Below are 25848 nucleotides of genomic sequence, written 5' to 3' on the forward strand. Positions count from 1 at the left end.
ACAACCTCGCACATGACATAAAGTGTGAGAAATGTCATTTTGTTCCAGAATCAGGAACTGCTTTAGTTCCTATACAGGGATGTCGTGTGGAAAAATAAACTAAGGTTTTCATCCATAAGAATTGTATTACGTATTAGGCTCTTCAGAGTGGATCATATACATATTATTTTTTTAGAATTTGATACATTTAGGTTTTTAAAGAATCATACCAAGCGTAAATAACCTTTAAAACACCCCTTTGTTTAAGCGTGTATGTACAAAGATATATTTTAAACTCCTTGTTCTCACAGCGGAGGATTGACCCCCTGACCAGCTGATCTCAGAAGTTCGAATCCAGCGCTGGTTAGTTCGGCTGATGCGTCAAATCAGGAGGATTATGTGGTATACGTGATAAATGGTGTTGCTTGACTAGAATCACTCCTGCTTCCTCTGCCAGTATAGACTATTTTTACCTAAGTGAAAGATTCTTGAATACGTCTTTAATCACCAATCATACACGTAAACAGATTTGTACATGTAAGTTATGCTCAACAAGCTCAACGGCAAGAAAAGAAACTTTTGCATATTTTGACCTTTTTCGGACTATCAATGTCAACAAGCCCTCTACTGGGTCGACACACCATTTGTAAGACGAACCCTTTAAATCTGCCTAGTTATTAAACTAACTCGAGTGTATGCCCGAGAAGACACATTGATTACCATAGTTTCCTAACACTCAAGTAAAAAAAAAATAGCCTCGAGCCCCCAGACACACCGCAAATTCACACTTTCTCCGTAAACCGCCGCACGATCATGAGTAATGCCAGACTTTTCGCTTGTTCGTTTGCGTTAGAATGGAAACACGCTTGAGGGAAGACGGTGCTGGGCCCAAATGATAGAACGGAAGTGTGTGGATGACAGAGCGGTTGATATCAAAGAGATTTTCTCCACAACGTTACTTAACGTCGCCATTAATTTAGTCAGAGTAAAAAAAGGAATGCATACCTTTCATCAGGGTTTCGTCAATATATAGTATTTTTTCAAGATGTGCATATAAATAATGTAACCTTGAAGTCCAGACAGTTTAAAAAATGAATTGGTTAGTATACTATTTTTTAACGTCCTGATTTCTGAAATAACCCAGTCAAACTGTCCACAGGCTATTTTTGAAAGCAGACTAGCATGAGTTGCGTAGTGTTTTGGTTCTTTAGCTGCGCTGAGCCTTCTTGATAGCGCGCAGGGCTATTATCCTACTTTCCAAGGAGATTTCAAATATTGCTCACGGGAAAGAAATGCGGTTCTAGTCTAACAAGGTACCAATTTATTTATTGAGATACTTTTCAGTTACTTCTTACTTACTTTCTGTTGTCAACTCTGATTTTTTAGACGCCTGGGCAGAGAAAAGTACTCTAAATACTTAACAAAGACTGTGGCCGATGGGAGAGTAGGCCAACGCGGCGCAATTACCCAAATAAAAAAATAGCAATGATCAAAAAAATAAATTAATAATGTTCACTGACAATAAATATTGTCTGGTGTTCATACCATTCAACACATTAGCTGCAACAAAATGGCTGTAAATCATTCTGTTAGATGGCAGCGGTTTATTTACAAAAATGCCAACACTGAATTTTAGTGTAAGAATACAAACTTTTTGTCACAGTGGAAATATCTTACCAGTCTTCTGACGTATAGCCATCGTAATCTTCATCCAGCCATGTGACCACTTGTGTTATTCGCCTGTTGTCAACGTCTAATACCGCTGAGCACCTTGCCACTGTTATGTTTATGGAGTGGCCATACCTTACATAGCCTGAACTGGTCTTCAGAAACTATGGACTAAAGAGACATTCAGTAAACAAAATTAGCACAATACCTTGCTGAAGAGTAAACAAAAAAATACAAGATTTCGGATACTTACGCTGAGCTATACATTTGTTATACTGTTTAATATTTTGGATGATTCTTCAGTGGCAGCAGCATTTTGGTGGCATGGACTCGCCCTGCTACAAGAAGGCACAGAATATTTACATACACCTAATGACCCCTCGCCGTCATATGACTGACAAATTGTTAAGTACAACCAAAACTCAAAGCATACATACATACATTCCAGTGAGTGCATGTGTACGTGTTGCCGTCGCAACAGCAGTAAATAAACTGCTTAACTCAGACGAGGTGTTATCCTTGTTTCGCACGTGTGATCTGTGATCAACATGTACACGATGCAAACTGCGCAGAACTTTGCTCTGGATATAATACATTTGTCAAGCATAGCAAAAATGCTCGGTTAAAATAACTTGGTGGACTCATTTATCCACTCCAAATGGCATATTGCTTGTTTGATTGATTAATGTATGTTATCATCTTAGTCGCTCTTATCTTTTTGTAGCAGATCGACATATTTGTACTACTGGAACTCAATGTAGACTTCCCCCTTTCATCCTGGCATACGGGAAATACGATATATTTTCATTTACAAGCCCCAGATTCAGTAAAACTTCAAGAAAAAAATCAAAGACAATTCAAAATTAGAGAAAACATTTCAGTGCGTCTAAATCTGACCAATAATATGCAATGCCGTGAGATTCAAATTTAACATCATTAAGCATATGGCGTGACAATTCCAAACCAGACGCGCCACCATGCCATCTCCGAATAGTGAGACTACAGATATTTTTTCCAACGAAGTGAGTCACCGTTACATAATTGAAGTTTATAACTTTAGCTCAAGAAATTGTTGTTACGTTTATCATAGTAGTGAATCTCTTCTCTATTATTATTATTATTATTGTTGTTATTATTATACAAGAGAATAAAGTGTTGTGAATGTTACAACATCAAGCGTTCAGGAAATACATTCATACAGTTTATATAGTGTAAAACTGATAGCCGAGGTCGAGTAAGTGAAATATTCTTGAGTGCGGCGTAAAACATCAATCAAATAAATAAATAAATAAATATATGGTGTGATTAAAACCAATGGCATAGAATACTTTAAGCTGTTCGTTATGCATGGACAAATGTATATTTTTCTGCAAAAGCAGGTAAAGCAAATAAAGAAATATTACATATTAAAGAAAATAATTAGCCCTAAAATCTTTCTAAGCATGTGTGCTAGATGATGAAATTTTGCATAAGATCATGCAGAGCATAACCATTCCTTTTTCTGAATAATGCGTTTACTCTGTGATCTCCTGTGGAGTCTATCGTTCCTCCCTGCCTTTGTGACCAAGCTTTCTGGACAAACTGGTATACAGCGGTCAATCCCTCCTTGGCCCGTGTGACCATTGCACCATTTGTACGTGAATACTACGAACTGAAAAAAATTTAAAGCATATAAATATAAGGTTTCCTGACCAGATCACTACTATCGTATCTCCGGCAGCCCTTATGGGGCGCATGTTCGAATCCAGTCTGGCTATTGTGGAGTTTTGTACCTGAGTTGTTGTACCTACGCACTTGTAGCTGGGGATGGTGTCTTTCTTGTCCATGATCGTTGGGTGCAATTGTCGTGGCATGTTTTGAAGCCTCATAAGTATGACCCACCTAGGTGTATATTTTGGGCATATTGTCACTGCAAGAGATAATATTTCGTCACATGATTATTGATAACTCTGATCACACGATTCACACCAGATCAGAGCGAATATGTGAGAATACATTATACAGAAATAGTATAAACCTCTTGAGGCGTTGCATGACTGGCCCCAGTGCTGGCGACTACACAACAATTATTATTCTCGGGTCACTTCATTATATCCGCGCGCGGTGTCAGTGTGAGCGGAAGTTGTAGCCTTCAATCATCTGTGCTTTAATCACCGGATAGGACTTGCCGTCGTATAATTACCTGTGTGGTTTGAAAGGCTTCCTTCATTATACAGGTGTAATAATTGGAATGGAATACCTACAAGTGACATAGACACCTAGTGATGCTCGGGTATTTCTGTGACCCTCCGAACTCTATACCTCTAATTATAGTTAGACTCCTGGCATTTTACCCCGTTCCTATGAGCTCACAGCTTCAACAGTCACACAACTACATATCAGATCGCCACCACTGTGCCTACAGGTACCAGGATCTATCGATGGGATGGTGAAGAACATTTTGTGAAAATTTTCCCAAGCGTTTTGATGGCACATTTAAAGCCCGTTAATCTGTAAAGTAAGACTTATTTTGATTTGTAAGCCACAAATTCATCAAACAAATCCGTTAAGCATGCACTAGAAAAAAAGCAAAGATAATAGAAAACTTTGAATGTCCATCATTGGTTATTTATTTATTTGATTGGTGTTTTACGCCATATTCAAGAAAATTTCGCCTATACGACGGCGGCCAGGGAGGAAACCCCTCTCTACCATCCGCAGGTTGTTTCCAACGTACAGCTAGAGAGAAAGCCAGCACAGCGACAGCATTGGTGAGAGGCCCCTGTGGTATTGTGCCGCGTTGACACTCTAACCATCTCGGCCATGACTGGTTAACCTTTCTTTGGGTAAGGATTTGACCAATCACAAGCAAGACAGTGCAAAGTAAATTTAACGTTACTGAGCGCATGCCATGGCCGTTGACGGTAACTCCTTATATATATGGAAACAAGATATATAGCATCTGAAATGTGAGTATAGCCGTCTACACGAAGTCAGAAGGGTATCGATTGGTATTGAAATGCTAGACACCTTATATCAAGTAAGAAAATATTATCTTCACTCAATAATTGTAAGGAATGCTGTTTTGCCAAAATCGTGAGTGATATGGCTGGAAAAAAAATGAAAATCTGCGACGTTACCACAGGACAAATATGGAAGAGTATTTGATAAGAATATGTAAATATGACAACAGAATCCAATGGTAGTAAAAACAAGCAAGACAACATGTAGGTGTAACAAAAACAAGCAAAATTACATGTAAGTGTAACAAAAATAAGCAAGACAACATGTAGGTGTAACAAAACAAGCAAAATATCATGTAGATGTTATGAAAAACAAGCGGTAAAAAGAGCATGTACGCGTAAGAAAATGTTGTAGATGTAACATATGTGTTGGCATGACAAATAAATCGAGTCTACATAACTCAAGACATATCCAGATTACATAGGTGTCGAGAAAGTGCAAATATTCAATGACATGAAGTGGATCGCTTCATACATCGAGACACATTCCATTTTTGAGTGGTACTGGTACGTAGGAACGTGGTACACGTGGTGTAAAAATGTTTGCCTTTTCCTTTCTATACCACGGCAAAAGAGAAATTTGATGGAGTAGGTTTTGAACTCCTGAACCCGGTGATGGGCGATTCTGTAGCAAGCGGTTCCGAAGACCCCTGTGATGCTCAGTCGCAGTCAGCCTAATGATGCAGATTAAACATACTGTTACATGCATGCCTGACAAAGTAACGCTGGCGGCAACAATTTTACATCACTGTGTTCAGGTATTCAATTTGCTGTTGCACCCACGACATGGAATATTGTCTTCTTGACAATAGGCACCGAGGCTGAAAGAGCAGAAGGAAGCGGCAACGTTGGCTGTCTGTTATTATATCCCGTCAGTTAAAGAGCAGCATGATATCTGCACACGGCTTCGTAACCTCGCCAAGCATGCCCGTGCCCTACAGACCAGCGCTATCGGATTAGGCTGTCTGCAAAGCTCCAAGTCTCACTGTCGTGGCGATCCATCGATAGGTGTGTTTGAAGTCGCTGGGTGCTGCCGAGGAGGCTCGAAAGCATACGCTCAGTCAGTGTTCGTCTGTCAGTGTTACTGGTGCGCTGCTGAGGGCTGAATGGTCTCTGACATCAGTCAATAAGACTCATAATACTACATGTAATTGGTGAGCTGTTTTAACGTCCAGCCACAAGTAATGCCGTATAACACAGTGTCAGATTTGCGGAGCAGAACGTCACAGGCGCACCGACTTTGCTACACAGAAGTGAAAGGCCCAAGCTTGTCTTAGTGGGTTAGGAACTTGGATCAGAACAACCCCTGGATATTGTTCGGAACTACATGAAAAGGTAAAGATGGCCCTGGATCAATTATCCGAGTATATCTACATCAAAGACACTTTAGAAAACGAGATCAATAACTCCCTCTCATCGGGAAGAACCGCTTACAACTTTAGCGTGGACGAAATTCTTCAAGAGTTTCTCGGCAGTTTGTACGGTTGGGGAAACTTCAACACGGTTGTCTTGATCACGTTGTACATTCCGACGTTTGCCCTGGCTCTGTGTGGCAATATCCTGGTAATTGTCACGGTGACAGGGAGAAAAGCTCTCCGCCAGGTCAGGCATTACTACCTGGTTAACCTGGCTATGGCCGATTTGACCATCACTTTGCTCTGTATGCCCACCTCCGTGGGCTCCATCATTCACCGACTGTGGATCTATGGCCACTTCCTCTGTAAAGTCGCCACATTTTTGCAAGGTATGTACCAATTTTTGATTTTCGTTATTAATCATCTATTTGATTACTTGTCACGATGTGTATTCAAGAATATTTCACGCACTCAAAGGCGTAAATGTAAATAACATTAGCTCAAGACATCTACGAGCCCAGGTTAATTCAATTGACTCAATTCAATCTCAAATTCTTGAGTACGGCTTAAAACACCAATCAAGTAAATAAATAAATACATCAAAATCTCTGCTAATCTCTGCAGAATGCTTTTCTGTATTTTATGACATATGGAACGTTTTATGTACTTCGTTACAGTTAAGCTGTTTGTTTTGTTTTGTTTTTTTGTTTTGTTTTTTTTTTTGTTTTGTTTTTTTTTGTGGAAAGACATGAAACCTTACTTTACAATCTTCTTCGTGGTTACACTTCGAATGATGTTCTGTTTTTGATTGGAGAGAACAAATAATTTACGTTTTCATTATCTGTTAATCCTGATGCATGGGCTCGTGTCAGATGGCAACAAGAGAGTTCATCAGTCCCAACGTTCGCTCTCAACTGTTAACATACAATGCTATAACGGGATCACATACATGACAATCCTGTAAGCTGTCCACAGTGCGGAATCAATCATGGCTTGGGTTCGCCAGTTGATCACCTGACATCTGCTCTGGGCTTTCTTTTGAAAAACCCTTTTCCTTTTCCTTTGAAACTGGGTGCTTTGATGCCGGCCTTTGTCCACCGTCTTGTGTGTCTCATGCAGCTTGCAAACCTGGCTGAAATTCCAATCATTTGTGATATCTCATTTAGTAATCGTACTTTAGGACTGATTTATTAATGACGCTGCAGACTCTTTTATATACGAGCGCCTTTTTTGCAATAATCCGAAGACTGCAGAGCTTTATTTAACCTACAACAATTGAAAATAACGCAAATATGTACTGACAGTGTAGACAACGGTTCAACTGTATTTTATTAATAGGACAGCAACGCTTTTTTTTTCCAAAAACATCTGGTCGCAGAATTTCATTTAGACAACAGTTAACAATGGGAAATAGATTGTATACATAAGGCTAAATGCGCTATGTAACAATATACGTATATTTGCCCAGCATTGGATTTGCGGTATATATATATATATATATATATATATATATATATATATATATATATATATATATATATATTACAGGCCTATAAATTAATCTGTGTATTGACGAAGTTGTAGCGAAGGTGTAGCCGATCTCAGAGCTGTTAACTGTTCTGTCAATGCATGATCGACTATTATTATTATATTAATATCAGGGTGCTAACAAGACAGGCCAGAATGTATACGGCTCAGACTCTATCCCAATTAGCGCGTACAAGGCCCAGATGCCCGTGGCTCTAGATAGACGATTGGGTTTGTGCATAGTTCAAAGTGATGTATCGTGGATGGTTCATCGCTGATCTGGACTAATCCTGGCATATGGCGCCAGGTACATAGTGACTGGCCTGCATGCCCCGATTGACGCAAGCCAATTGCTTCCTTACATCACAGACAAAATCTTAGTCATTTTCAGGTACAGGCTCAGGTACAGCATGGTTATGGTAAGGGCCTTGTTGAAGCATTAATGTCTATTTTAGAGAGTCGTCTATATTCAGCTTTCTGTGAAATTAGTCATTCTGAAGAATGACCATCGGCAAGAACCAACTGCCTCGGATGACGTCATAATTATTCAAAAAAGTAGCATGATGGGTGTTGGGCGGAGTCATTATATCATATTTGAAATCGTTCTCGCGTTTTAATATAATATACCCTTAATAAATGAATTTTACTTTATCTCATGTGGTATATGATCTAGTGTAGGCGGTGTTATTGCATGGAGTTTCTCTTAACCGCATGTTGGTGCATTCATTTAAAACAAATTACTCTTCACGCCCCTTGTCCAGCATGCACCTTGTTTTTGAATAATTTTGACGTCACCCGAGGCAATGAGTTACTGGTGTTGAAATTAAGCTTATGGAGTTAACATTATGAATTAGAAATAGTATTCTAACTGTAATTTCTTTGTAATACCATGGACATCCAACGTATCAATATGTAGAGCTAGGTTTTTTACGTGGCACTGACTAAAAGCAATTTTGGTAGAGAGTATGACTGATTTTACAGAGAGCTGAATGTAGGCGACTCTCTAAAAGAAACAGACTATAGTAAACGGGGTACGCAGAGTTCATGTACCTACACGAAAGCTGCTTCTTTAAATATATATATATAGCGTACTCAATCTGTTTATTTACTTATTTTGTTAAAAAGTGCAAAGGCGCTGCGCGAACCTTTGACAGTACGCTGTGATTGTTAGGTAGTCGTGCCTGGTGTCTTCGGTATGGTATTTCAGTGAAGTACAGAAGACGCTGTTGTGATATGACAGAAATAATGACGACAGCAACGCTTAACTAAAAGCAAACAAGGGTATTACATAAATCAGGGGTCTCCGTGACCGAGGTGGTTAGTATGCCAGCGTGGTGCAACGTGGTTACTATGAGTTCACGTCCAGCTCATGCGGGTTTCCTCTCCAGTCGTACGTGGGAAGGTCTGTCAGCAGCCTGCGGATGATCGTGGGTTTCATCTGCATGGCTTCCTCCCACCATAACGTTGTCGTCGTATAACGTCAAATAAATAAGTAAATAAGTCAACCCGTAATATTCTTTCTTAATTGTGACCGGTAGATATGAATTTTGACCACGTTACAGTTTCATGTTGTTTTCTTTTTCATAAAGACGCTAAAGCGTGTTCTCTCCAAACAGCTGACGAGATGTTTGATAGCATTGATTTTTGTGGCTTTTTCTTTACCACGCTTGCGAACCCATTCCTCGAAAAAGATGTTCAGAAGAGCTTGTCTCGATATATTCTTAACAGCCAGTGGTATGTGAGAAGCTGAGAATGTGAACTTGATAGCAACCGTCTGTGTTTGTACACAGAAACCCTGGCAATGGACGACTACCCAATGCATGTAACTTGAGAGCGGATCGAGCTCCAGGATTTTTCGTTCGTAATATATCTAGCCTTTGGCAAGTCGCGTACACCATTTTGCCTGATCCAGCTTCTGACTTCTGCAAATACATGTCGGAGACAACCGCTCACGAACCGTGCAAGTGTCCGATGGAACCGCTGGAAAGTTACACCAGTGATGGTAGCGGTGAGGGAGGTGGGGTGTTGCTCGTGACTCGGGTTACTCGTGACGCACGGCGGTGAGGAGCAACTCACACTCTCAAGTCTCTAGTCCGTTTTAAAAGACCGTCATTAACGTCTGGAGAGAGAAGAAAACTGACTGACTGGTGGGTTATCGGAGACCACAAACATTAAATCTATCACTGCCCGTGAGGACGTTACGGCTAATTAGTTTATAGCACCCCTTTACCTCTTTTCTGTAATAGCTGGTTCAGGCCATCGTGCTATCGTTCCATCGCTCGACGACGTAACGAAACGAAGCGACTGAACGATAGAGCGATGGAACTATGGAACAGATGGAACGATACTGTGAAGCGCGATGGATGATAGATCGAAGCGAAGGAACGATGGAACTAAACAATGACACATCATCGTTCCATCAGTTCGCAATTATGTCGATGATTTGTTAAATCACACTGTTTGTGGCTTCAATCCCGGCATACGACATCGTGGAAATTGTGGATATTTTTTATAAACATTACTAGTTTATAAACGTGAGCGATTCGCCTCATTTCAAAATCAGTAAGGTGTTTACAGGGTTAATTTCAAGTGCGTTAATCAGACTAACGCTCTAATACATATTGCTCCTCCGTGAAAACAAGAACACTCAGCATCAAAAACAATTCGTAGATTTCCCCGTTCTCATTGTTCTGTGCCTGGCCTTGGGGATCACGTTCTTGTGGCTGCTCGAGCAGTCAAAACTTCATATAAGAAAACTTCCAACAATATGGAATGCATATATATGTATGTCACATGTGGAAAAGTTCGTCAGAAAATTGCCAAAGGTCGGTGAGCCGATTTACAGAATCCACTTTTGTTTCCTTCACCTATAAAACTGATCGACGTCATATAAGTAAAAAATAATGAGCATGGCGTTGAGCACCAATAAACCAGTTAGGCTGCAGGCTCGAGTTTAGTTTTGGCTGTTTTGGGCTGCAGTTTAAAGGCAGGAGATATTGACAGAGGTGTGTGCGAGAAAAAGTTTTATTGAAGTGAAATTTTATCACTAGTAAAATCAACTGTCGTCTTAAAAATGAAAAAATGTTGAACTCCAGTCATGTAATACAATTTTTAAAAATCAATCTTAACCTCATGATACTTTACAACGGTTGAATTTATTTGGGTAGATGGAACAGTAGAGCTCGGAGTAATCAATCTCCCTTAACGGCAATGTGCATGGACACACCTCCTAAGCTAAAGCCTTAGACGAATCTGCGAGGGCTGGATTCGAACATGCGAGATTCTGCATGCACGATCTGATCGAGGGGGGTCCCGTGTCCCAATGTTTGTCCCAATGGGAGAGTAATTATGCATACATGTAAACAAAAGTTATCGATTAGATGTCGTTACGGTCTTAGCAGATAGGTGTTGCAAACATTGTTCATTGTTATTGCATCCTGTTGTCCAGATCGAACAGATGGGGATGCTAAAGTACGTTGACAAAGCGATTGGCTGGGGCCTCCGTGGCTCAGTTGGTTAGCGCGCTAAAGCAGCGTAATGACCCAGGAGCCGCTCACCAATGCGGTCGCTGTTCAAGTCCAGCTCATGCTGGCTTCCTCTCTAGACGTAGGTGGGAAGGTTTGCCAACAACTTGCGGATGGTCGTGGTTTTTCCTCGGGCTGTGCCCGGTTTCCTCCCACCATAATGCTCGCCGCCGTCGTATAAGTGAAATATTCTTGAGTACGGCGTAAAACATCAATCTAATAAATAAATAAATCAAAGCCATTGGCAGTTATGTCTGCTGCCGCTGCTGAAAGATTGCTTAATGCCCCGGCTATGAAGTTACTAGTATGATTACGGAGTCAAGATATGGATATGTTAATGACTGAATGTGATTTAACCGGCTCCTAATTTCGGTGTCCAGACCGAGTACTTACGTTTCAGGAATGTTTTTGGTCGACCCAAGGAAGTATTGCATTTTCTGATTTATTTATTACATTTGGCGTTTCTATTTGTATTGGATAGGTGAAAAGCCTATGTCTTGGAAGATATATTGGATTAGTATCTTCCAATGTCGTTTCGAAACTCGTACAACTTTACCCCTGGAACAGAAGAGTTTCAAGCATCTTGATTCATTTCACCGTTACGCGTTGATTACTTTATATTCAGTGGAGCTTTACGCCCTGAGCAACACCTGGAATACCAATGTTATAGTCTTGAAGGATATTGTTGTTAGTCTACTTCTCAGCTTGAATTGTACCATTGTTCCATATCGCTTTTGGGGAAATTCGCAGATTTTGTCTTCTTGGAATGTACATAAAACACAGACCCAGCATCAACTTTCCATAGTGCTTTACGCTCGGAGCAGTTCCTGAAATCTTAACTAACGATCCTTTCTTTCCGGCCACGGAGAGGCTATGCAGTCGATCAGGCACAACCACACACCTTCCTCTATGTCCTTAAAATGAGGCTTTTCTTTTCTTCTCCGTCTTCGGGTGCACTTCGCAAATGACCAACCTCATGTCATGCTCAGTTTTCGTGTAACAATATTGATTTGCGATTCTACCTAAAAACAAGACCACTTGTTCTTTTACTAAAGACATTCATTAGCTGCTTTTTAAGACTTCAGTTTTTGGGTACTTTATTCCTATTCACCGTTGAAATTGTAATCTTTGCAGCAAATCTGATAGATCAAAAATATTGCTGGGAACGTCAAGAATCTAGCAAGTCTTTTGGAGAACAGACAAACAAGACCAAGCTTAATATTAATATGTTAATACTTTAGGTATACACCATCTTTTCTTGGGTATAGGCAAGTCACTTTATTTCATCACATGAAAAGGGTCTCTAAACCTAAGCGTGTTAGGAAGAGTTTAAGATGCTACCATTGAAGCATTTAGATAAACAGTTAAAATAAAACCTTAACTAAGGTATAAACTGACAACAGGCCGTATTTCGCCATATGGGTGTGATCATTGCCACTTCTCACCACTGAAGTCGTTATAGTGGTTTTCATTTCTGCAGTAATCTTTCATATTGGTATATTTTCAGTTCTTCTTGTAAGTTCTTTATGTTGGAAACAAAAACAGGGAAAGCAGCACAACATCTTAAAGTTGAGTTACCAAAACCAGACAGATCATTGTGATGTACGACGTGATGCCTCACGGTTTGAATACTGATTTCACTCAGTTACCTAGAACATTGCGTCTTTCCTACATCATTGAAAACTTTTGACTGCTTCTCTTTGCATCATTCCGTCCTATTTTCGTACTTTGTATACTTTCTTAGTTGTTTGGAGATTTGTGTTGTACGTCGTTTTGAGGAATTGGTCTTGCGATTATTGACCTGGAACGTCCGTGCTCGTTGACGACTGGTATACGAATGTCTGTTTCGACTCATAGATTTGGTATACAAATGTAGAGAGAATTAAATCCCTTGAGATATTATTCAGCCTGTCCAATGTAGTGGTATGTATGTATGTATGTATTTATGCTTGAGGTTTTCCTTCGTACTTGAAGTGAACGACAGCACCTGACTAATGCTTATGTCGACCGAAGGACCGGCATTAAACATTTTTTTTTCAACCAGTAAAAGTCTAGTGAAACGTTGTCTTGACACAGCTTCAGCGCGTCTCCTTTATCGACAGAAAAGTGACGTCACGTTTACTCTAGCTCTCTAACATCGAAGGTATTTTCCACATTCTCGTCAAAGCAGTAGCCTATAGCAAATAAAAGTTGTGGACTTTGGCGATGAAGTGGTGAATAGCTTTCTCGGAAACTGAACATACTGGAAGGATATTTCCTCCACTGCTTGAACGGTTCATACAATAAGCCAGCTGTATCATTTACAGTTTAAGTATCCTGTAGACGCACGGCCAGGGAATTCCTGGTTCAGGTCCTAACGTAAGGAGGGGCGCTGTGATTGGGATTTTGACACCTCTTAAATGTTTAGAAAATTACAATAAGATTGTTGTACAGCTAGATACATGCTCAATTCTGAAACAAATGGATATACATCTTAGCAGTGGTCGATGTCGATTAATTTTATGCTTCAGTATTGTGGTGGTGGTTTCTAAGATGAGAGCAGTGCTGGCCTAGTTATCGTGGACGTCAGAGAAAGCACCTCGGTTTGAACACGGCGCTTCACTAATTTTACTGTATTTTATGAAAGAAAACAGAAAAAAATCATCCCTTTTATTCGAGAAAGACAAAGGAGCAAAATTTCAATTCTTCAGTTCTATGAATTTAGAGAAAATAAAATTATGTAGAAAGAATTAATTACGCATTGTGCGGTGAGATGCCGTTGATCGTCTCATTCCCGTAAACCTTCGGCATCCCTAATGAATTTTTCATTGACTCTGATATTTGTTATTTAGAAACTGCTGACTAAGCGCTAAAATGAAGCACAAGAAATGGAATTGTGTATGTTGAACAGCGTGCCTAAATAGGCCTAGGGTCTCCTGGGGAGATGAATGTGGTTTGGGCCGAGACGGTATGCTGCAGTCTGACATAATATGTAATACTGTCCTTGAATATTACACGGCTTGTAAATCAACTGATTTTACGTGTTTGGTGGTCCGCAAATGATACACACCTGTGCAATAACACTGTGTGAAATGGCCCTTCGGCTACACGTAACTAAATCGTTATGAACGATCTCAAAATGATGTGTTATGTGGTAGTTCTGTGTTGTCATATGTCACTTCATGGAGTGAATGGGTAAAGGCGCAATCTGATAGAAACGTGTTTGATTGGATAAAATTCTCAAGATGTCTGCCTTGATTCACCACCAGCCATTTTGCAGTATTGTCATTTTGTTCTACATGTTTTTCAGTGAAATCTCATTAAAATAATAAAGTGTGATACTTTTTAGAAAGCTTGAGAATTCTGCTTTCGATTGAAAGTGTTTCAGCCAGGTGCTGTCTTGTCCTTTAACAATTTTTTAATTACATGACGACTAGGAGTCAATATGTCCATATATTGTGTCTTCTAGTGACAGGGGGAGTCCATGCCGCCAAAATGCTGCCGCCACTGAAGTGTCATGCAGAAGACACAAGACATGACACCCCACTCAGTCACATGACACGGACACAACGCCAACCAGTCCTGTTTTCTTGTTCTAACCTCTCAGTGCTCAATGCTAAGCGATGCTGCAAGAAGTTACCAATTTTTGAAGTTTTTGGTATAACCAGACCCAGTCAAGTGTAGTAGTTTGATAGCTTGATTATAATAGCCATGAGCAATGCTGGGAAAGTTTCATACTTGATCAAATTTAAGAATTTCTACGAAACTAAGCCACCTTGCTCTTTTCTGCCTTATGGACTTTTCACGCATGGTTCCGTGACATCAATGACGTTCCAGTATGAACGCTGTGGGAAAGAATTTTCATTGTCGTGCAGTCAGCCAAACACTCCCCACATCCTCCACCGAAAAAAGCCAAAAGTGCATTGCAGTAGATTGTAGTAAGGGTCACACACAAACTTGCAAATAAGTGAAAACATTTCTTTCGGGAAAGTGGTATGTTCAAGCTCGTTGGTCCGGTAATATATGACGTAACAATATGGGTTTTACCTCTTTAAGCAAAAGGGTGGTGTAATGTACTCAGAATAGGAAACAACGCGCATGAACGGAAGCATGGTGGACAATCGCATGTTTTTCAAATAACATGAAACAAGAAGAGTCAAACGGAGCTGAAAAAAGAAGTCGCTTTATGAGTGTCAACTGATGGTACTCACGGCTATAGTCAGTTTCGTTTCTTGCGGTGCAAAGTTTCTAGCAAATTTGGGCCGATTCCCCGTTTTACAATACAACGTCCTTTATCAATCACTCAATCAGTACAGTAAAACACTGGTTCATGACAGATGTGTTCGTACCCTGCACTGAAATACAAAAGTCTCAAACATAGAGAGTGGAACCAGAGCAACGGCGACCGAGCTCTTCTTATCGGTTAGGGCTTTATTCTGCCTGTTCATATATATGAATAAGTAGAAAAACTCCCTCAAGCACCACAGTTTAAGCAGAATAAAGTGAAGAAAATGCAGTTATGTTAATCGCAAATTTATTAGACTATAATAGTAGAGAATTACTCAAATTTCTGTGTGTCAGTCATATTTGATAAACAATACAATGGAAGCAATTGAAGAGACCTCGGGGGATATTTAGTCCACTAGCAGAATCCTGCTTTAGACACGGATATGGTACAACATGACTACCACATGGAGAGTAAACACATGGAGAGTGACAGTGATTCTTGATGACTGGTTACATCGATCTGATCTAATCATCAAACCTAAAAGTATTCAGGCAGCTGGTCCCACACCATAAAGATCGTTATAAGACAGTACTGCGTTTTAGCGATCTTTATTTGTTATGGTACATCCTCACGAACTTAACTGATCAGAGCCTTGCAATCTTGCCACATGTCTCCTTTCATTACCAGCTGGGCTGACCAAAACCAATGGTGCCTAAAGACCAGTTAAGCCTAATGCAGTGACGTCAATCTATTTCATGGCAAACGAAATGTTCCATTCACAGCTCATGTTCGTCAACAGCCAAAACAATGTTTCCACTTCAGTGACAAGTTTCATACATACAACTGACAATTTATATATATATATAATATATATACAGTTCCGTAGAAATAGAAATAGATCAACTCTAATTCAGAGTTGCTAAACAGGCATCGTGCTCGTGGCAGACCTGATATCCCCCTCACCCTACCCCGCGCCCTATCTCACTCAGCACCTGCTGATTGTTAGCTAGCATTACTTGTGTCATATCCTACCTGAGACTATTGAAAGTCATAAACACGGAGAACCACTCACAAAAACCCGGATATCAGACACGCAAATATATCTGAGTGATTTGTCCCAGATCTATAAGAGCCCTAAAAGCCTGCACCACATAATAACCGGGTCATTTGCTATAGATAACCTGGCTGTGGTTTCCTTGGGAACTTTCTCAGGTACGGCGTTGGATTAGACGATTCACCAATTTTCACCAAAACCACATCTCGGGCGTCAACCGTGCGAGAATCGATGGGCCTTTCAGGTCTTAATGTAGGCAAAAGGATTTGAACTGTCCATCAAAGCCCTCGTGCACTGAATTAGTTACTGTCGTCGCCAGTGTATGTCCAGGTTACTGTATACAGGAAATGTCTGTGAGACCAACCGCCAATATCTTGATGCGCTCAGATTCGCAGACATGCTTTCTGATTTATAAAGAAAAAACCTGGCGGCTAGAGTTTTTTTCCTTGTCATTCTATTACACGAGAAAGAAAAGGTCAAGAGAGTCAGTTCGAACGAAATTAAGTTCCCCAGAGAAGATTTCCCAATGCCAATTAAGTATCCCTGGCAGAGCTTCGGGATGTGGGAAATTTATTTCTGGTTGGTGGTCCTCTGTGATGATATCAGACAATGCATACATATGTATATAATAATTCCACGTATTGGTAATATGAAACCAAATTTTATTTCGTCCATGTTTGATATAATTACCAACACTCTTTCTGGTAAACTACCCTTAATTTCCAGATTTATTAGCACCGGGTAATGAACCCGACAATTAATGTGCAAGTAGGGTCTAGGGCAAACTTTACAGATGTTGAATCTTAGATCACTGCTCTGGTTTTACTCTCAGTGCTATAGTCTTTCACATTTTTAGATGTAGCCTGTTTATAGAAGAGAACAAAAGAGCATATCGATTTATTTTGGACGCACTGTGTTCTTTGCATACGACCGCCAATAAGGTTGGAATTATACAGTGGCTTCTATACCAATACTAACACGTGTTAGCTAATGTATAGGTCTTTGTTACCGGGGTAGCCAAAGGGAGCTGCTGGGATACATATGAATTTACTTACACTGGTGTGCCGGATGAATTGAAATGTTTCTAAGAAATACTATGAACCATTTGATCAACCGCTATGTACAAAATTACTGATATACATGTAACTGGTAATGGAACGCACCTTTTAAACAAAGAAACCATTGGGTTCTAACAACTGAAGACACAACAAACCGCCAAGTGTATTTCGCTGGCTATGGGTGACCACAGACTATCCATGCAATATGCCAAGCTGTTCAATGAAATAACTAGATTTTAGTGACCATGATATGCCACATTAGTTTGCACAAATGTAATGTTTTATCCCTTTTTTTTATTTCCCCACTATCCCAAACAAGCAGATGATTACTGCTGTCGCTTATAAGGCCAGGTTATGATGGTGCCATTGTTCGTGCATGCTGTATTTATGATAGTATTTGACTTTTTTATAAGAGTTACATGGAACAAGTGCAATTGGGAGACAGGTAGATGCCATGCCGTTGTCCCCATCGAAACAGTATCTGCTTGAATCTTATAGCTTGGTAAAACTTCAAAAGAAAGTGATTGTCGCTATATGCGAGAAAATACGGAAACGCTATGAAGCATCCCACTTTCCGGAAACCGTTCCAACTAGTGTGACACGTTCTGCGTGATTCAAAAGGTTCCAAATAATGTGACACGTTCTGCGTGATTCCAAAGGTTCCATGAAGAATCAAACTTTCCAAGCGCTTTGAAACTTCCCGGGCTGTGTGATATGAAATGGGAAAGCTCCAGGAGACGTTCGATGTTGTATTAAACGTTACAGGTGGGATAAACTGTTCCAGACCATGGTTTGACATGTCCAACTCAAGAGGCCTGTCATATGCCACATTTGTTTACAGTTTGCATACTACCCCCACTTGAAATTACACGATACTTTGCAGATATTGGTAGTGCGACTAAATGTGCAACAGACAATCTGGATGGATATGTTTCATTTCAGTTAAACATGACGTCTTACCTGCCGAAGGGTGGTTTTGTTCCCTCCAGCCATGAACCTGGTCGGCGTCCTATCAGTGCAAAAGTATTTAAGTGTCCTACGGAATTTCATCCTAAACAAGTAAATAAAAAGGCATTTCAGACAACTATTGGATTCGGAATACGAACTACATTATACTGTTTTATTAACGGTGTATAACTCCACTGGGAATGGGTATACCACGATGTCACAAGGTTAATGTGGCTTGTGAAAACTTACAAAGACTGGACAGTTTTATAACAACGGTGAGAGTGAATCATGGGCAGAATTTCTAGAGCATTGTCGCCTTCCATGAAAATCCATCATCTGAGCATTATTGGGAAAACCTGATCTTAGTCGAGGGTCATATTATGTTGGACCCTCGGAACTTCTTGTTATGAAATAATATCGCATTGTTAATTTGATTGCCGTTATTGGGAAATATACTGACAATGGCGTTTTCATAACTCACTGTGGTATGTGTTTCATTTGCATAAATAGAATATATTTACATCAATGGGAACAAGTTGGCCAGTGCCTCAAGACAAATCTTTGGCAACAAAAGTATTGAGGTGATTAGATGCTGAACATTAATAAAGCTCATATCGGATTATGACTAATATTCCTGCTTGGAGGTATTCTCTTTGTTTCAAGAACAAAGCAATAATTGTATGGTTAGGCATCGAGATATAAATCCACGATTGCTTGTATAACGAGTATTCCTATATGACATGTGCGAAGTCTATGAGATCTAGTATTGTTAATAAAGCGACCATGGCGTCAGTATCGGTATTACTCTAATTTTATATTAATTTAGTGAGGATTCCCCAAGGCCGATGACCGTTAGAGGGTCTCTTTATAAATTAACATCTATTTGGCCCTTCGACAATCTATACTGTCAAAACAGACATTCGTATACCAGCCCTCAACCAATATGGATGTTCTTTGTCAATAATGGCAAGGTCATAAATTCAAAATTGATTGTAGCACAAGTGCGCCGAGGAGAATTCAATCCAGTTTTTATACATGACTTCGCATTTCCCTTGAACCCTTGAACCCCCTCCCCCCCCCCCCCCGCAATTCAGACGTCAAGTTCCTATTAACACAGGTCATGCAACCTTATGACGTCTATGTTATGTAATGTTCCCACAGTGACTGTTATCGTGGTATCTACTCTTTGATGAAGATAACGGGATTAAAGTTTTAGCCATTTTTACATCGCTTTTACGTCTTGTCTTGTAAGTATCCAAAGTGGAATAACGATATAGTGGCTATATGTTGTGCTTTATTAATTTGCACAACTATCACATTTAAAATCTCTTTATCTTGTATCTCCCCATAATATTGTGCGGTAAATATTCACCATATATAAATATTTTATTGGATTATTTATTTGATTGATGTTTTACGCCGTATTCAAGAATATTTCACTAATACGACGGCGGCCAGCATTATGGTGGGAGGAAATCGGGCAGAGCCCAAGGAGAAGCCAGCATGAGGTGGATTTGAATTCACAGCGACCATTTTGGTGAGAGGCTCCTGGGTCAGCCCGCTAACCAACTGAGCAACGCCCCCCAATCAGAATATGATGTTTATTGTTGTAGCTTTCAAAACCAACCGTCTGGAAGAAATGTCACATAAAACAGACATGGTGATATTTTTGTATTCGGTGAGTCTGTATGCGTTATGCTTACTGTATCCTCTAACCATAGACAATTAGAATAAATCGTCAACTGAAGTAAATTTATAAGAGGCTGGATTTCATCGGTTCCGTGTGTCCATTTGGCATCTATCACATAGTCGTCGCTGTTCTGGTTTTACTCTTTGTGCTGTTATCTTTTATGGCGTATTTCTATATAAACCGAAATTCTGCTGGAGGGTTAAACCTCCAAAGTGGCTTGGTCCCTTTGCATTGTTTTCATATGAGGCAAATAAACAGGCAAATGATGTGAATATGCAGGCCGGATATCACCGGCTACGCATGACCATCACACTTTCATCTCTGCTTTTACTCTCTATGATTTTTGTGCTGTATACTTACATAATCCAGGATTGTGCTGATGAACTAAGATTCCGGGTTGGTTCCCTTTGCATTGTTTTCATGAAAATGTCTATTAAATTTGAATACAACAAAGCAATTACTCTATTACTCTTTCGTAGCTGGTCTCGTCAACTCTCAAAGTTCTCCTTTTGTATTACACACTAATCACTAAGCGCGGAAATATCAGGGGTTTTTTTCCAATTTTAGTGTGCCATTAGCAACAGAAATGTATTCCTGTGAGTAAGACAGTGTGTTACACTCTCAGGTGTTGTCTCCAAGAAATGCCTCTCTACATTGACTCCCAAACCCGTTTTCTGAAGCATCCGTTTGAAATCAAAGCCTTCACTTTAAGGATGAGAAGTAGTAATTAGTTTACTATGCTAGAATTGTATTGGCACCAGTGGGCTGTCCCTCAGAGGGGTCTTAACGTCATGCCGGTCGTGAATATGCCGTCAGTATGCGACGTCATGGTGATTAGGCCGGCGTAACATTACGATCCCTTTGAGAAACCGCCCCCAGGAGACGTCAATGTATTGTCAAGCGACGTCAGTACAGTTGCAAGCGAAGTCAATGTATTTACAAGTGACGTAAAAATCGAAACAGTGAATCATGCATTAAATAGGACAGAACTTTCTACTGCCTAATATCAAGTCTATCGTCAGTTTATCCGGGTGTGATTTTGTTTTTATCTGGTAACCATATATGGAAATTTTAAGTTTTAGTCACCATATACATTGTGCAAATCATTCGCCTGTAAATACATTCACTTGCGGTCATTATTATCATAAAGTAGACAGGCTTTAATCAAGTGACGTCATTGTATTATAGACTACAAATATGGTTCATAAAGCCCACTATAGTTTTCCTATATATAAATGTATATATTTTCGTTTAAAAAACAAGATATATTTTCTTTCAATTCTATTTTTTATGTTTTGATGAAGGTTATTTGAATGTTCTTTTGCTTTTGATTGCCTTCCTTCCGCACTCTAAGTCGCATCCCAAGACAGTGATAGCGGATATTCTGGTCTCAAAGAATTACAAAAAAAACACCATCCATCATCACCGGCGTGTTTTTTCTTTGCTCTAGAGGACTATGTTCTGTAGAAAGAAGAAAGAGAAAGCATCAGGAGCAAAAATTTGTGTAAAAAAAATGGTCACATAACGCGTTTGTGTGTATTTATACATAATGGCTGAATGATCAGAAGCGAACATTGCCAAAAGCAACTATTCCTCCATATCTCGTGCGGTTTTTTACCCACTGAGAAAGACTAGACGTTTTAATGCGTACGAGAATAGCTTGTGTACACGATGAAGACTGTAATGCCTCGCAGCATTTATTCCAGGACAGTGCATGCACTGGCCAATCTCCTCAGTACACATCTTCAGTAGCATTGTGCGAACTTATTTTTGTCTCCAAGAATTTATCGCCTCTTTATACGTGTTACAAACACCATTCCAAAACAATTGGGTGTAATTTATCTGAAGTATTCCCACCTTGACACAACATAAAACCCGAACTAAAAATACTTTAATAAACAATGCACCCATCATGCAGAAATAATGATGATGGGTTAAAGAAATAAGTTTTCAAGAAATCAGTGTTGGTTTTTAAACCTTAGGAAACCAATCAATCAATCAATAACGATTGTTATAAATTCTAAACACCGTAGCAAATCCCTGATGTTTTTTGCTGATTATTCAGGAACTACGATGGGAGATTTACGTTTTACCGGAGATACTGTCGTATCTGGCATCTTCGCACTGATTGTCACGAACTTCGCCAAGTCTGTTATAAATTCTCATCAGTGTTTTAAACAAACCCCATATTTTTAACAGTGAAGAGAGGTTCCATGGGAGAACAACACTTTGTTGTCGATGTTCTTCTTCTTCTTGATCGTGGGTCCTTTTTGAAATTCGCATGCGCGTGCAACGTGATTTACCGGTTTGGGTTATTATATTGGGAAATTATATTGTGTCATATTAAGGGATTATTAGGCCGTATTTTTTTCGCATTAAATTATATCGCCACGCTGGGTATATGAACAGTTGCAGTCGAAGCGCACCTGAGAAACATGATTTGATTGTCAACAATTTATATATATGTACCAGAAAGATACACGATTCGGATTTTGATTTAATTCACTCGCGTGGAATATTTCTTGCGTGTTTCCATCATCACTGAAAACTGTTAACTGCTTCTCTTTGCATGAATCCGTTCTAATTTCTAGTTTTATATACTTCATACTTTATATACTTTATTCGTGGTTTGTGTTGGAATTGATGTGTTTTGAAAAGTGACCTTGCTATTACGAAATCGAAACGTCCATTTTGTTTGACGGCTGGTATACGAATGTCTGTTTTGACGTCTAGATTTATTCTCGGCTAGATTTATACACAGGTCGCATCTTCGTCATTTTTGGTTGTTTCAGAATATATCATGAAAAGAAAACTGCGCTAACATTGGCGATTTTATGTTTTGCAGGCGTGGCTGTGGCATCAAGCATATTTACGCTTATGGCCATGAGCATTGACAGATACGTATCCATCCAGTTCCCTACCAGCAAGAGACGAGTGAAAAAGTTCTCCGAGGCCATCATTATGATCATCTTAATTTGGGTCGTTTCCGCCGCCATTATGACACCACTGCTACTCGTCAGAGAGGTAGACGAGATCCCGTTGCCCCATTTCGAGAGTTTGGGCTTTTGCGTGGAAAAATGGGTGAATCACGATTACCGTCTCGCATTCGGCATTTCTTCCCTTCTGGTCGTCTTCATCATCCCCGCTACAATCCTCGCCATTTGCTACGTCCGCATCGGCGAGACGCTCTACAACAAGCAGTTTGAAAGGGTTAACTCCAACAGCAGCGCCCAGACCATCACTTCCCGGAAGCGCGCCTGCACGCATGCTCGTTATTCTGGTGGTGCTCTTCCTGGTGTTTTGGCTGCCGTACAACATCACGTCATTAGCCCTGGATATTTCAGGGAGTTGTCTCAAATCGCCGTGCTGAGGTATGCCTTGTGGCTCGGGCATGCGCACAGCGCCGTCAACCCGGTTATGTACTGTGTCTAAACAAGAGATTGCGAGAGGCGGTCAATTCGTTATGGCCGGCGTGCTGCCGGGATTTAGTACAGGAGAGGAAACCCACACCGCCACCTGTAAGGTATAGAAAATCATTTTATTATGTCTTCTTAATAAAAATTTTTATTCTAAAGATGTTTTACACCTATAATCTGTTTCTTATATTTTGCTCTCTATATTCAGCTAATTGTAAAATCACTCATGGTCACTACCAAAATTGCCTTTCTTCAGTGACACGTAACACAAGCTCCATACTGGATGTCAGTAGTATTGCAAAGAAAATTAAGTTATACTATTTCTCTAGTTCACAGTGTTAAACTCCACATAAAGCTTATTCATTAAATCAGGTATAATTATTCAAAAGCATGGTAGAGATTATTAGTGATTATGCAGGTAGATGAATATTAATTGAAACAGACTGTTAAAACAGACGAATAAAATCTTTTTCGCGATAAAATAGTATAAAAAAAATTTGATAGGTGTTTTACGCCTTATTCAAGAATAGTTCACTTATACGACGGCGGTTGGGGGGGGGGGGGAGGCGCGGGCAGACAGAGCCCAGGGGAAATCCACCACCATCTGCAGGTTTAGTATAAAATAGATCATGAATAAATGGACATTGCACGGATTCTATCCGTTTCAAAAGCTCAGAATTAAATTTTGGTATATACACATTCCCCACCCGCTGAGTTAACATGATAGATGAGTTAAATAGCATGTTGATGCAGAGGGCAATCACTAAGAAAAATAACATACATGTATACATTGGCTCCTATGGGTATATGCAAATTTGAAAGTGAGATATATTACACGCATATATTTTTTCTCATTTTCAGGCGCTCAAATATGCGACTTCTGAAACCTAGAACCAATGTTGTTCTCATCACTGCTAGACATCCCAGAGTCATCCAGTAAAATCACCTCCACAGCGCGGTCACGTAACTTCAAGTCATCGTTTCATGCCTGTGAACCAACATGTCACCTTCAGGGAACTTGTGTATTCTCTGTTAATCATCACCTCATTTTTTCAAACGACCGGTTTCTTTGGACTTCGCCTGTGAGACGTTCCTGGCATTATCTAAACTAGGAGGAGCTACGTTACGATAATCCAGATCCGCGATCATCAAAATTCAGCTGTAAAAAGAGGTACCATGTACTTCCGTTGTGCGCACGGGCATTAACTGAGAACATCACCTTTGAAGATTCCAATTTTCTCGACTGGGTACCGAGAAATCCTTTTAGATGATTTCCTGCATTTTGTGTTTCAGTTAGTGACAAAGATACAAACAGTAAGTGAACATCCTCACGGGGATATCAGTCGAGACAATGTATATGTATAATACCTGTGCGAAAGTCCAAAGGACGACCTAGCCGGGTTTACTCGCCTCTAGATACAAGGAAGCGGACCCTACGCTTTGCTGGCGTTTTCATATGAATGTGTTTGTCACGTACTTGTCTCATCGCATCCCTGTAGTCCACTTCCTGTGGTACAATTACATTTTGTGCTCACGTTACACGCGGCCCCTTTCATAGACATCTAGGTTAAATTGTATGATGGACAAAAACAGGAAGCAGGGATCGTCTAACCGCACGGACGGCCAGAAAAATTTCCATTTAGGTGGACATCTTCGCGAAAGATTTAATGATCGACTGTTATTCAATAGGGATGACAAGCTACTGGTGGAATGACGTCATAGGCAAGCCCAGTGCCCTCTGTAATCGAGTGGTTAGCATGATAACACTGTATAATGAATGACCCATGAAGCTTATATCAACACGATTGCTGTGAGTCCAGCACATTCTGGCATCCTCTCCGGTCGTAAACCTGACGCTGCATGCGGGTTTCCCAGGGTGCTGTCTGTTGTTTTCTCCGAATTATATCTGGTTTCCTCTCATCATACTGGCTGCCGTCGTAAAAATGAAATATATTTGTGTACGGCGTAAAACTCCAATCAAATACATAAATAAGCCATGTAGAAACCTTCTATACAAGCTGCCATTATAGCCAGTGCATATACTCACCGAAGTTTAATATTTTAATGTCACACACGTGTCGCACCCGTCAGAGACATCCTAGATCTGCAAGGTATCCAAAACCTCACTGCAATTTTCGTTGATTCGCTGAATCCTGGAGATCGTTGTCTTCTAGTCATGTTCGTTGTAGTGACGTCAAAACGTACTTGATTGTTACGACAGTAGACGAACCGCTAAATGAGGATCGAGATTTTAACCCTTTCCCACTTCCGCACCTCCAAATATTCTTTTGGAGTTCTGTAGAGCATATTAAGAAGACTATTTTGTGAATCCACTGTCTTTTGTACACAAGTGCACGTACGCTTTGTGGATAATGTAAAATTTTAAAAATGAACATGAATCAATAAATATATATCTCTGT

The 25848-nt window shown here is 40.0% G+C and overlaps 1 pseudogene; it reads left to right on the forward strand.

Moving 5' to 3' along the window:
- Nucleotides 1-5990: 5990 nt before the first annotated feature.
- Nucleotides 5991-23444, forward strand: LOC135473280 (QRFP-like peptide receptor; annotated as a pseudogene).
- The last annotated feature ends 2404 nt before the right edge of the window (nucleotides 23445-25848 follow it).

The sequence above is a fragment of the Liolophura sinensis genome, chromosome 8 (assembly GCF_032854445.1).
Source record: "Liolophura sinensis isolate JHLJ2023 chromosome 8, CUHK_Ljap_v2, whole genome shotgun sequence".
Classification (NCBI taxonomy): domain Eukaryota; kingdom Metazoa; phylum Mollusca; class Polyplacophora; order Chitonida; family Chitonidae; genus Liolophura; species Liolophura sinensis.